The following is an 11684-nucleotide window of genomic DNA, read 5'->3' as shown; positions in this document are numbered from 1 at the left end:
AACAGCAGGGGAGAAGCCATTATAAAGGGGTATTTTCATATCTCGCGCCTTAAAAGTTGCATTAGGATCGGCCATTCGGCCAAGTCCGTGCATCTTCGGATCAAGTTTATGATAGTTTCCATTGTTGCGTTCGAAACTTCAAACGGTTATGTTCAGATTCATCTGCTTGCCCTAATCGCAGTCAGTAAATGTAGGCAATGTCAATTTAAAGTTTACGCATGTAATATTTCATTTAGTTTATTTGAAACATATCCTGTCTATTCATAACATATCTTTTTTATGCAGTAAAAATAAGCGTTAAACACCATTCACTCTTGGCCCACTGGAAGCGCAGAATATTATTACTATTTTATACTATTTGTCAATCAGCAGCCACTATAAAATGTTGTTGGCACAGAGAAAAATGACGTTTACTTTTCAGTTCACATGTACCACTTCATTATTAATTAAACACTTTTATTATTTGTAATTACTATATAACACATAACCTATATTGTTTTGACACTTGTATCCATTTGAAGTTTCGAACGCAACCATGAAAACTATCATAAACTTGATCCGAAGATGCATGGACTTGACCGAATGGCCGATCCAAATGAAACTTTAAAGGCGCGAAATATGAAAATACCCCTGTATAATGGCTTCTCCTCTGCTGTTGTGCAATTCGGGTAACATTCAACTCACCATGTATGTAAGTCCCAGCGTGTCCGCCAAAGTGTTCCGACCGGCAATCGTGCACCTTCGAGTTTTCAAATTCAGAAGAGGAGAAATGGGTTGCGCGCGCAACCCAGTCATGTACATCGTCTCCTACTATATTTCACACGTACAAGACCTGTGATAGAATTGGAATACTGCCAGACTGGCCTGATGGGTTGTCTAGGGCCCTAACAGCAGGGGCCCTCAAAACTATGGTTTCGTCGCCTATATTTTCATATTTTACGGATAAAAGACCCCCTACTGAAAAAAATATATTTATGTGCGTGTCCGTTAAAGCCAAAGGAGCTTTAATAAAAGAGAATTCACAATAACTAAATTACATTTGTCGATGCTTTGTCCTTTAGTTTTAAAAATTATGTGCAGAAATGTCGGGGAAAGACAAAGACTATGCGCGTAGCGACTTACTGATAGAAATCTAAGAGTATTCTCAGGCGAAATAGATAATAAATTTAGATAATAAATCAAGTACACACTTTCTTCTTGGCGTACATGCGAGGTTAAAGTCACTGACCGGTGCGGCGGTGCCGGACTGCTAGCCGGAACATGGAAGTATACATCCATGAGTTATGATTAGCTATTCCTGAAACAAACTATTTTTCCATAAATTGCTTCTGCTCTGAAGTACTTGTGTCTGTGCATCAAATATTTCAGCAAAAGTCAAAATCGATTTATCACTGATTACTTAGGGATAATATCAGTTGAAACTACTACGCATGATGCATTGTATGAAGATGTTCAAAACTTCCTAGAAGAGATAGGTCTCAATGAAGCAAAAATGATCGGAATTGGAACAGATGGGGGTTCTAACTTGTGTGGGAAACATCATTCGTTATTCGCATTGTTGAAAAAGAAAAATCCCAACTTACAATTAATGAGATGTGTTTGTCACTCTTTAGACAAATGCGCCTTAAAAGCGTCCGCAGAGTTTCCAGCAACGACTGATTTTCTTTTAAGGGAAACATACAACTCGTTCAATCAGTCTACCAAACGTAGAGCCGAATATCGGAAGTTGTGGGACACTTTGAACGCTTTTGACCTCGACAATTGGCCATCTGATGAATACGAGGAAAACAGACGTTTCCAATTGTTTGTTAAACTGTGTGACACAAGATGGTTAGCAAGATGCGATTGCATAGTCATTGAATTAGACAACTGTCGAACATACGATCACTTGAGAGCTTTAGTGATGCCATTTGCAAACAAAATCCTAACAAATTCGTTTTGCGATTAGGGAATCCTGACCGTGCTGCAGGCTTTTGATAACGAATTGGCATATAAACCTGTTTCTCAAGTTGACTTTGGAATAGATTATATACAAGCGTTACAGGCGTACCCAGTTACACCAGAACAAAAAACCGAAATCGAGGACCGAGCATTCAATTATCTCAAAAGATTATGTGTTGAAATTGCGGAAAGGATTCCGACAAATCTAAACAGTTTCAGGGTTTAAACGTTCTCTTACCTAGAAGAATCTGTTCGCAGCCTGACGCCCAACTGGTTCCGCTTTGGCGTGTTGTTCTGGCACCAGAGCCTGGTCAAGACTGGCCATGATGTACACTAGACAAAATTAAAATAATGTAAAATGGTACTAAATATCTTTCTGTAAAAGTTGTATGTTGTATTTCAGTCTTTTCTGGGAAATTATACTGCGAAAATGTCACAACATTTCAGGAAACACTGAAATATTTAAAATATAACCTCTGGTCGCATAAGCTTGCATGTTTGGGCATGCGTCAAGCCGGAAAAATTCTCAATTTTTCTGCTTAACTTACATTTTAAATAATTTGTATAATCTATAATAATTAAAATGGAATATACTTGCATATACTTTATATATAGGTACTTCAATTCCAAAAATTCGAAAAAAGACAGAGATCGAAAATTGATGAGAACCATAACACGTGTTGGTCACAAAACAACACTTACGTCGCCATATTGCAAAAATGAAGAACACTACCAGAAAAAAACTCATACCAACTGTTAAATAACACATTTATTTTGGGGAAAACGGCTTAAAAACTGAAGTTTCTGGCAACAGTGTTTGTATATTATTTTGAAATATGCTGCGAAACGGAATAATATTCATTAATTAATTTCTACGTTAATTACTAGTGTTTAATCTAAATATCAGAATCTGGTTCCTTTGTTTAACAGATTCTGTTTTTCGTCTGGTCTGATCATTTCTCCCGCCAGTCTGGTCGACTGGAGACTAGAGGTAGTAGATTCTGGGCCAGAGTCTGGCCTCTGTCATGCAAGTCAGACCTTGTTACTAGGGCTCGGCTTGTTATTTATGATCGAACTCTTATTTCACTTTCAGTTTTTCTGCTTTTTATTTATGATTGTATTCTCATTTCAATTTGGGAAAGGAAATTTAAAAGCCTTCAAAACATTTAAATGGGCTACCAGTACCTTTCAACTACTACAGAATCAAACAGAGCTTTTTTAGAAAAATGGTCTGGTTCTTGTTTTATTCCAATTAATTGAAATTGATGCATTTTATGCACCTGGGAATATCGGGGCGGCCAGTTCTGAATGAAACAACGGGTGGTCTAGACAAAATTTATCGTCGAAATATGTGATCATAATTTTTATTCGTGCCTTGTTTTTATCGCTATTAGAAATATAAGATTTGTTGCTTTTAGGTTTTAAGAGTGATTGCTATCACATCAACGCGATGATCTCATATTTTTTAATTTTATTGTACTTAGCAAATAAAAAGTATCTCCGAAAACAACAAATTAAACAACAGCATTCTTGAACCAGACTGATTATTAATGACACTGTAATTTACGAAAAAAACTGTGTACGCTTTCTACATTATAAGTATTTTGCACTATTTAAAAAAACATTTGATTATAATATAACTCAGAAAAATGACTATAAAAATTATTGGCAAATCTTTTAGTGATAGTTCCCGATTGAGAACGATAGCCGACCTTAAACGCACTGAATCGGTCAGACCCGGTTAAAAAACACTATTGGGAAGGATTGAATATTATTTTCAATCGCTCGCAATCGGATCCAATAAATCTTTTCTAGAAGGGTTTAAGCATCGTAAAACTCGGATCAGGCACAGGATTGAGATTGAGTGCCTGTCATGTCTCACTCAACTTTCGCATTGTTAGAGATTACAGCCGGTTTAAAGAATTTAAAACTCATTAAATATTAAGGAATTTAATTTTAATATTCTGCATTTGGTTCATTACATAACAACGAGATAATTAAAAAAGATAGAGGAAAATCGGCTAATCCGTTCATTTTCTGGTTATACCTTTTTTCTCTCTTCTCCGATTGTAATACAAAAAATACTGAAAAAAAGATGCTGCGCCCAGATTTGGTAATTATTGAATCGGAAAAATATCGAATGTCCATTTATTTTATTTTCAAGTCTGAAACTTGAAGGGCACGCAATTCGCAGTCTTTTCTTGAGCAATTCCTTTTCCACAAATTTCAATTGAAAACTCTGAAATCATAGACACAATAAATGTGCTGTGAGTCAGAATAGTTGAAATATTTTTCTTCAAGATTCATATTTTGTAGTTAAATTTCACTGTTTTCCATTCGATAAATTAAAATAATATTCACAGAAAATGGAGGAGTCTACTTTTTCGAGGTGGGGACCGAGCCATAGAATTATAATATTAAATTGCACCCAGTGTACTCACCCCACAGCACCACAAATACGACCCAAAAACTTTAAAAACTACATTTTTACGTTCATTATTATTACATTTTAGCAATTTCCGTCTTCTTTTTCATACAGATATTTACTAATGGGCAATTCGATAATCTCCCATTACTTTTTAAACAATTTTCAATTGTTTAAAGAAATGTAAGTTATTCAAACAATTATATAATCACAAAAAATGTAAAAAAGAATCGTATTTTCTGATTGAAATTTAACTTTTTGTCATTGTTTGGTAAAGTGTATTTTTCTAAAAACATTATGTAATTATTTAAACAATTCTTTATTGTCTCTTTTCCAAATGTCTTAAAATGAAGCCCGAGATGTCCACTTTTTCTCAATTGGTATCCTGCAATCCGTTTTGTTAAATAATTGCATAATTTTGAGACATTTCTTGGAATGTTTAATAAACTTCCATTTGCTTAAATAATCTTCATTTGCTCAATCAATTTTTTTCGATTACTAAATAGTGTATTATATGCTTGTATAGTGTATAGAAAGAATACAAATAACAAAAAGCAAACAACAAAATCCACAACAAGTAGAATAGGATACCGATTTAGAATAAGTGGACTTCTCTGGCTCAATTTGAAAAATTTTTGAAAATGAACAATAATCAATTTTTTATATAATTACATAATGTTTTTCGAAAAATTTACTGCTCCAACAATTACAAAAAATTAAAATTCATTCAGAAAATACGATTATTTTTTACATTTTTTTGGGATTAAATAATTGTGTAAATAATTTACATTTGTTTAAACAATTGAATATTATACGCAGTGGGTAATCAAATGGATGTCAAATTATTCAAGAATGTGACAACATTCTTTTATGATTTTTAAGAATTAAATATAATTTATTGATTTAAAATTATTTTTCACTTAAAATGTATAATAAATGTTTGATTCGAAAACTTCTTGAAATCTGTGCGCGCATCGTGATTATCGACTGGCGCAGGTTCTCTGAATTACATTGCTCTTCAAGAGATGGCGCTCAAATGCATTTTCCTGAAATATTCAAAACAATGTATGTTTTCATCTGTGGTCTTCAAGAAATTACAAATACAATAATAATATAAATTAAACGAATTAAAAATATATCGAAATTGTTACGATAATAAAGCTTCTTCTATGAGGAAGCAAACATTTAAAAAATGACAGAATGGAAGCTGTTTTTCTAAAGTACTTAAAAGTGGATTTAATCTAAAACCCTAATTTTGAAATGATATATAATTTTTAAATAGCTCTTAATATTGACTACATATATTATGAATTTTATTCTTGGTAAACCAATGTTTCAGATTCCTGCTTTATTGTGATAGCTTGCAACAATATTAGAAAAAATAATAAAAAATGTTCCCGGTCCCAGAATGGTTTGGCCTGCATAAAATAAAAATAGTTATTTTATGTGAAACAGTGGTTTATCAAGAATAAAACTCACTAGATAAGTAGTACATATTGTCAGAAATTTCTCTGAATCAAAAATGTTTCAATATTTGGTTTTTAATTTGGACATTTAAAAATGTTCTTGGGGGGTCAATTGAAAGAGCAATAATTTCTACGTCAAATAAAAAAATCCGAATAACTTTGCTCGTTCATAAAATGCTGGATTAAAAAACAACTTTTTGTCAATTGTTGATAATTCGCAGGTTATCATCTCTTATGAAAAGGTATGACACGAAAGAAATTCCAGGCCGATATATGCACTTTGAGTTTGTGACGATAATCAAAAAGTGATAACTGAAAGGAATTTATGTCAGATAATCGTTTCGCGTTCAATCATGACAAAAAACATCGAATTTATATTCTGCGTACTACTTACAAATTTCTTTTTTGCAAACCACTTTGAAAATGTATTATTTTTTCTAGGTTTGGAGAAAGTCTCCGCGATTCAAAAAAAAGGCAATGAAACTAAGATTGAAGGGCAGAGATGTGGTTGCTGATGCACGATTTCGAATTAAGAAAACCGCCACTTTTCTATATGACTTCGGCAATCTCTGGATGTAGAAGTTCGCGAAACTCAAGTTTCTGTTTTATAGTCAACGAGAAAAATTACCACCATAATTCAAAAAGTATTCCTCTATCTGAGAAATTGTATGAATGGCCAATCCCATGCTTGCATTGGTGCAACCAAGCTTGCTGAACTCATCAGCAAACTCGGCTATGGATATCAGGTTATTTCCGTAACGTTAGGAAGTCTTCGGTAAATTCAAAATTTTTATTAAAAAATCTCTTGCATCAGATTTTTTTGATTTCAGAGTGCCTAGTGATTCAGGAAAGTAAAATGATAAAAATATGTGAGCAGATCCGAGAAATCTGTGGTCATAAATTTAAATTCTAAATTTGTATTTGTTGCGTGAAATTATTATCATTATAAGATTATCCGATTCAATGTTGAAAGCGCGAGATAAGTTGAACATTCCTAATTTATTACTAGTCATTTAAAGGCTCGAAAATCTTTAAAATTTACTAACCAAAGTATGGCACAAGCAATATAAATTTCTCTTTTAAATCGGGAAAAAAGTCAAACAATTTTCTTCTGCTGTATTTAGCCTGCCTTATTACTTTTTTTTCTTTTTTTGTCATATTTCTGCTAATTTTGTCGATAAGTTTGTTATTTACGAGCATGGAAATTAGAAAAGAGAATGTTGTATTTTCTCTAGTAAATTGTTCCACTTTTCAGATTTCGGAATTCAAATAAAAGAATATTTGTTTAAAAACATGCAAATTGTAAACGTTTGAGAAGGAAAAATTCAGTCTCCCGCGATCAAAACGGGTCTCGCTCGAAATGCCTTGGTTTCAGTTGGCCTCTTTGTTATTCTCGTTCTTGATTTTTTCAAGTCGGATTTTCATTTTTTTCCAGCATATCATAATTCAAAGAAATTGAAAATCCGACTTGAAAAAATCAAGAACAAGAATATCCAAGAGGCTAACTGAAACCAATGCATTTCGAGCGTGTCCCGTTTTGATCGCGTCACGTTCCATCGAATATACATTTAAAAACTAAAATTTTAAAATTCAAGCATTGTAAACTCAATAATTTTAAAAAGGTCTTAGAAATCAAACTGTTTTAAATATAGGTATTTTATAGTACACAATTTTAAAATAAAAAATTGTATAAACATTTCAAACTGAAAATTTTAATAACAAAAATTAAACTGAAAAATTCTTCTGTTTGATCCTAATTCAAATGTAAAAAATAAAAAATTGGACTCCATTTAACTCCCTAACATTCTGAAAAGTAAAACTGCCTCCTTAAAGTCAGAAAAAGTTGAAAACATAAATTTTATCCTAAGCCAACTTAAAACAAATGTTTAAAATAAACAATACCCCCCAGCAGGCACATGTCAAGTCCTAAGGTTGTCTTATAGACTTTTTTAAGCGTCCGTCTAGAGAGCGTCCAGATATCCAGAGTACGAATTAAAAACGTTAAGTTACATGACATAGTGGTAAATTCTAAAGACGCGTTTAGGATGTCCCACTAAACCTATTCCAATTCAGAGAAAAAATTAAAACGAAAGTTTCCTCTTCCAATTAAGAACTAAACTTTAAATCAATAAAAATATTAATTGAAAAATATATATTTCCATTGAAAAAAAAAATCTTGCATCCTGGATATGGGAAGGCTTAATAAGAATAAACAACTTTTCATACAAGAGAAATTGTTCTGTTGCGGAAAAATAAAGATTGAACGAGTTGAAAAGGTGCAGATTGCACGATTTGTGTACCCCTCGATTTTTCAACTTTCTAAGAATCAACGAAACAATCCATATTTTATCAAATTTTTAGTTAGTTTAAATCGTTTGAAAATTTTTCTGAACACTTATTATTTCAAAATCTTATTTTACTTTTTTAGAATGTGTATTTTTTTAATTATTATAGGGAAGGTATAAAGTACAAATAGGGAGGAGAGCAACATTTTTTTGCAGGGTAAAAATTAATTTCTTGGTCTCACGCTCAATTTTATATTAAATACAATAATCAACATTTTTTGCCTGTTTTCCAATCATTTAAAATTATTCACCTTGTTCATCATTATTTAGTTTAATTAAAGTATACTTTTATCTTATTTTCAGAGCTCACCATGAACATTATTTGCGATGCCGGTGATCACAATATTGCGATTGAAACAAAATGCAGCAATGCAAGAGATCGAGCAAGAAAATCTTTAGATTCGATCGGTCAATATAATTTAAAAAAATTGACGTTCATGAATGAATTCACTTTATTTTCATTGCTATAATTACCTATATAATTACCAAATTTCTCATATCAGAAGGTCGGTAATTGTCATTGCAGTCTGTGACGCTTGCCAACATTTTAAATTAAAATCGATTTTTTGTCAAGTTTGAACGCGAAACGATTATCTGCCATCACAAAGCCTTTTCAATGATCACTTTTTGATTAACATCACAAACTATAAGAACAAACACCATCTTGTCATTTTTTGTGTGTATTTTTTTTCTGTCATCATTTTCCTGTCGTCGCGAAAAAATGATACAAAAAAATTACAGGTCTGTCATTTTTTTGTTACATTCCTTTTCGTAAGAGATCATAAGATTGTAATAAATAAAAAAATTTAATAAACTGTAAAGTACCTGTTCCTTTATTTTTACAACAGATTTGTATCCAAATATCAAATCATGATTTAAAAAAGAATTGGTTAACAGTTTATTTTTTATTTTTATATTACAAATATATTGTTTGTGTGCTACAGAAAAAAAGTAAAAATAAACTGATCTAATTCATTTCGTTTTTATCAACAATTACTAAAGGTATACCGGTTTTTTGGTTTTTTTTCGGCACACGAGGAGAGAGGCAGTTGCGACTTTTGCCTGAAAAACGCCAGCAGCGTAGTGGAAAGGCGCAGTCCACGGTTACTCACATGCGGAGATTACGCAAAATTATGAATTCCAATTGGAATGGGTTCAGAAGGCCCTGAATGTATACGTTTTGATACTCCCGATTTAGCAATAAGGCTACTTGCAGGTAACCTCCGTAAAAAATACTCGTGGATTTATATGGTAAATGACTCCGTTTTTGCACCTATACAAGATAAAGTTTCGCATAAACCGAAATATGCAAAATTCCGTGATCTGGAGAAACTATATGGACCGAGTTACATCGGCGAGCCTACAGTGAGCCTGTCTACAATAAGCTAGCTTCAATGACAGTGACCAGAATCGCGTCAACCCAGAATCAGCAGGTACTCCATGTGTGCGAAAAAGAGCGACTGCCGAAAACGCGTTTGCGCCGGAGCGAAACTAATCCCCTCTCGTATTTAAGCTAGCTAAACTAGATAGGCTTACTGTAGGATCGCCCATGTAACTGGGTTCAATACCTTTAAAGCGTATTTTTTGCCGACTGTAATTATTTCGTACGAAAGTTGTGTTTTTCGTGCTTTGAATAAAGATCGACAAAAAGATCGAACAGTTTGTAGTCAGATTAAAGCAATAAGCTGTTTTGTGTAATTTCGGCGCGAGAAAATCAGCATTTATTTGAGACCAGATAATCGAAAACTGTAAATCAAGTGCGTTTTGTCAAAAATTATTGTCATAACCTCACTTTAAATCATGCATGAGAAAGCTCTCATATACAGGAAGCAGCAAATGAACCCAAGGAATGTAGACTATATAAAAAACTGTTATGACAAATTAGAAGAAAACGCAAAAAATAGAGCATACGATGCGAGAAAATGTACAGGAAGGAGACAGAATGAAGAAAAGTGTTTACATTGCCGATATGTGAGGCATCAATCGTCAAATCTAAGTTAGCTGGCGAGAGGCATCAATCGTCAGATCTAAGTTAGCTGGCGAGAGGCAAAGGTTTAGGAATCTGTGGATTAGTCGGAAATTTTGAATCAGTATGCAAAACGAAGGTATTTTTATCATACCATTAAGTCAAATTGAATCAAATTAAGTGAAAAAACCTTTACCCTTTCGGGGCAAAGGTGACTCATTTGGTTCTAGCCTCGTTATATTGCCGGGAATAAAAAAGTTCATATGAGGAAAGTGAGAGAGAGAAGTGTAGGGGGAGGTATGATGGGGGAGGGGTATCGATTTTTAGATTAATACAGAACTTCCGTGTTACTTCAAAATGTCATCATGTGACATAGATCACATAAAAATATGCAAACTTACGGACAATCATATATTAAGCTCCATCGTCTTTTCTCTAATAGGAAGTCATCGTGGCTCAGATGGTATAGTGATTGTCCTATGTTCCAACACTGCAGCCGTGGCAGTCACGCTGGCGCGGGTTCGATTCCCAAAGCAGGAAGCGAGGCTGGACGTGCTTTCTGAAAGCTTCGCTTCTGTCCCTTGGTATACTATCCTACAGATACCATACAGTTTACAATTCACCTTACAGTACAGTCGCTAATGACCCTGGCAGTTGATGCGACTATAAACATTTAACTAATAATAAATCTTTTCTCTTATCACATTCAATAAGTTTAGTTCTCCACGTGGACCTATCAGTATCCAAGGTCTTTCGTTTCAGGCTTCTCTTACTTTATTGATAAATTTTAGAACACATTTCTGATAAACTATTTTTCTCCACACTCTCCTGTCCTGGCGTATGGTATGCTACCATTTACTAGGCAGTCTGATAAGTACCTGATACTGAACGATCTGGGCGCCCAAAAGAGGTCACTACACCAGAAAATGTCGAAAAAATCCATGATATGATGTTGAATGATCCCAAAGTGAAATTGAGAGAGGTAGCTAATGCTGTAGGCATTTTATTAGAACGTGTGGGCAATATCGTGCATTCAGTTTTGGGCATGAAGAAGCTCTGCGCGCGATGGGTGCCGCGTTTGCTCACAGTGGACCAAAAACGAATTCGTGTGACAACTTCCCAGCAGAATTTGGCATTATTTTCGCGTAAGCCGACCGAGCTTTTGCGCCGATTCATAACCATGGATGAAACCTGGATCCACTACTACACTCCTGAGTCAACGCAACAGGCAAAACAGTGGGTTGCACCGGGCCAAAGTGCTCTGAAGCATCCAACAATGCAACAATGGGTCGGAAAGGTTATGGCCTCCATATTTTGGGATGCACATGGCATAATATTCGTGGACTATCTTGAAAAAGGTAAAACCATAACCGGAGCATACTATTCATCATTATTGGACCGATTGAAAATCGAAATCGCCGAAAAACATTTTCGCATTTCACCGCATTTGAAGAAGAAAAAACCGCTTTATCATCACGACAATGCGCCTGTTCATTCATGCTTAGTTGCACAAGCAAAATTGCATGAAATCGGCTTCGAAT

The 11684-nt window shown here is 34.0% G+C and overlaps 1 protein-coding gene across 1 annotated transcript in view; it reads left to right on the top strand.

Moving 5' to 3' along the window:
- LOC117180821 overlaps positions 1-6439 on the top strand; it is a 46735-nt gene extending 40296 nt beyond the window's left edge. Inside the window, exon 7 of the transcript XR_004468055.1 lies at positions 6274-6439. The gene's annotated coding sequence lies outside the window, so the exon portion shown is untranslated. The remainder of the gene's footprint in view (positions 1-6273) is intronic.
- The last annotated feature ends 5245 nt before the right edge of the window (positions 6440-11684 follow it).

This window comes from Belonocnema kinseyi, chromosome 9 (assembly GCF_010883055.1).
Source record: "Belonocnema kinseyi isolate 2016_QV_RU_SX_M_011 chromosome 9, B_treatae_v1, whole genome shotgun sequence".
Taxonomy (NCBI): Eukaryota; Metazoa; Arthropoda; class Insecta; order Hymenoptera; family Cynipidae; genus Belonocnema; species Belonocnema kinseyi.
Note: the sequence above shows the minus strand (reverse complement) of the source record. Positions and strands in the feature narration are given on the sequence as shown.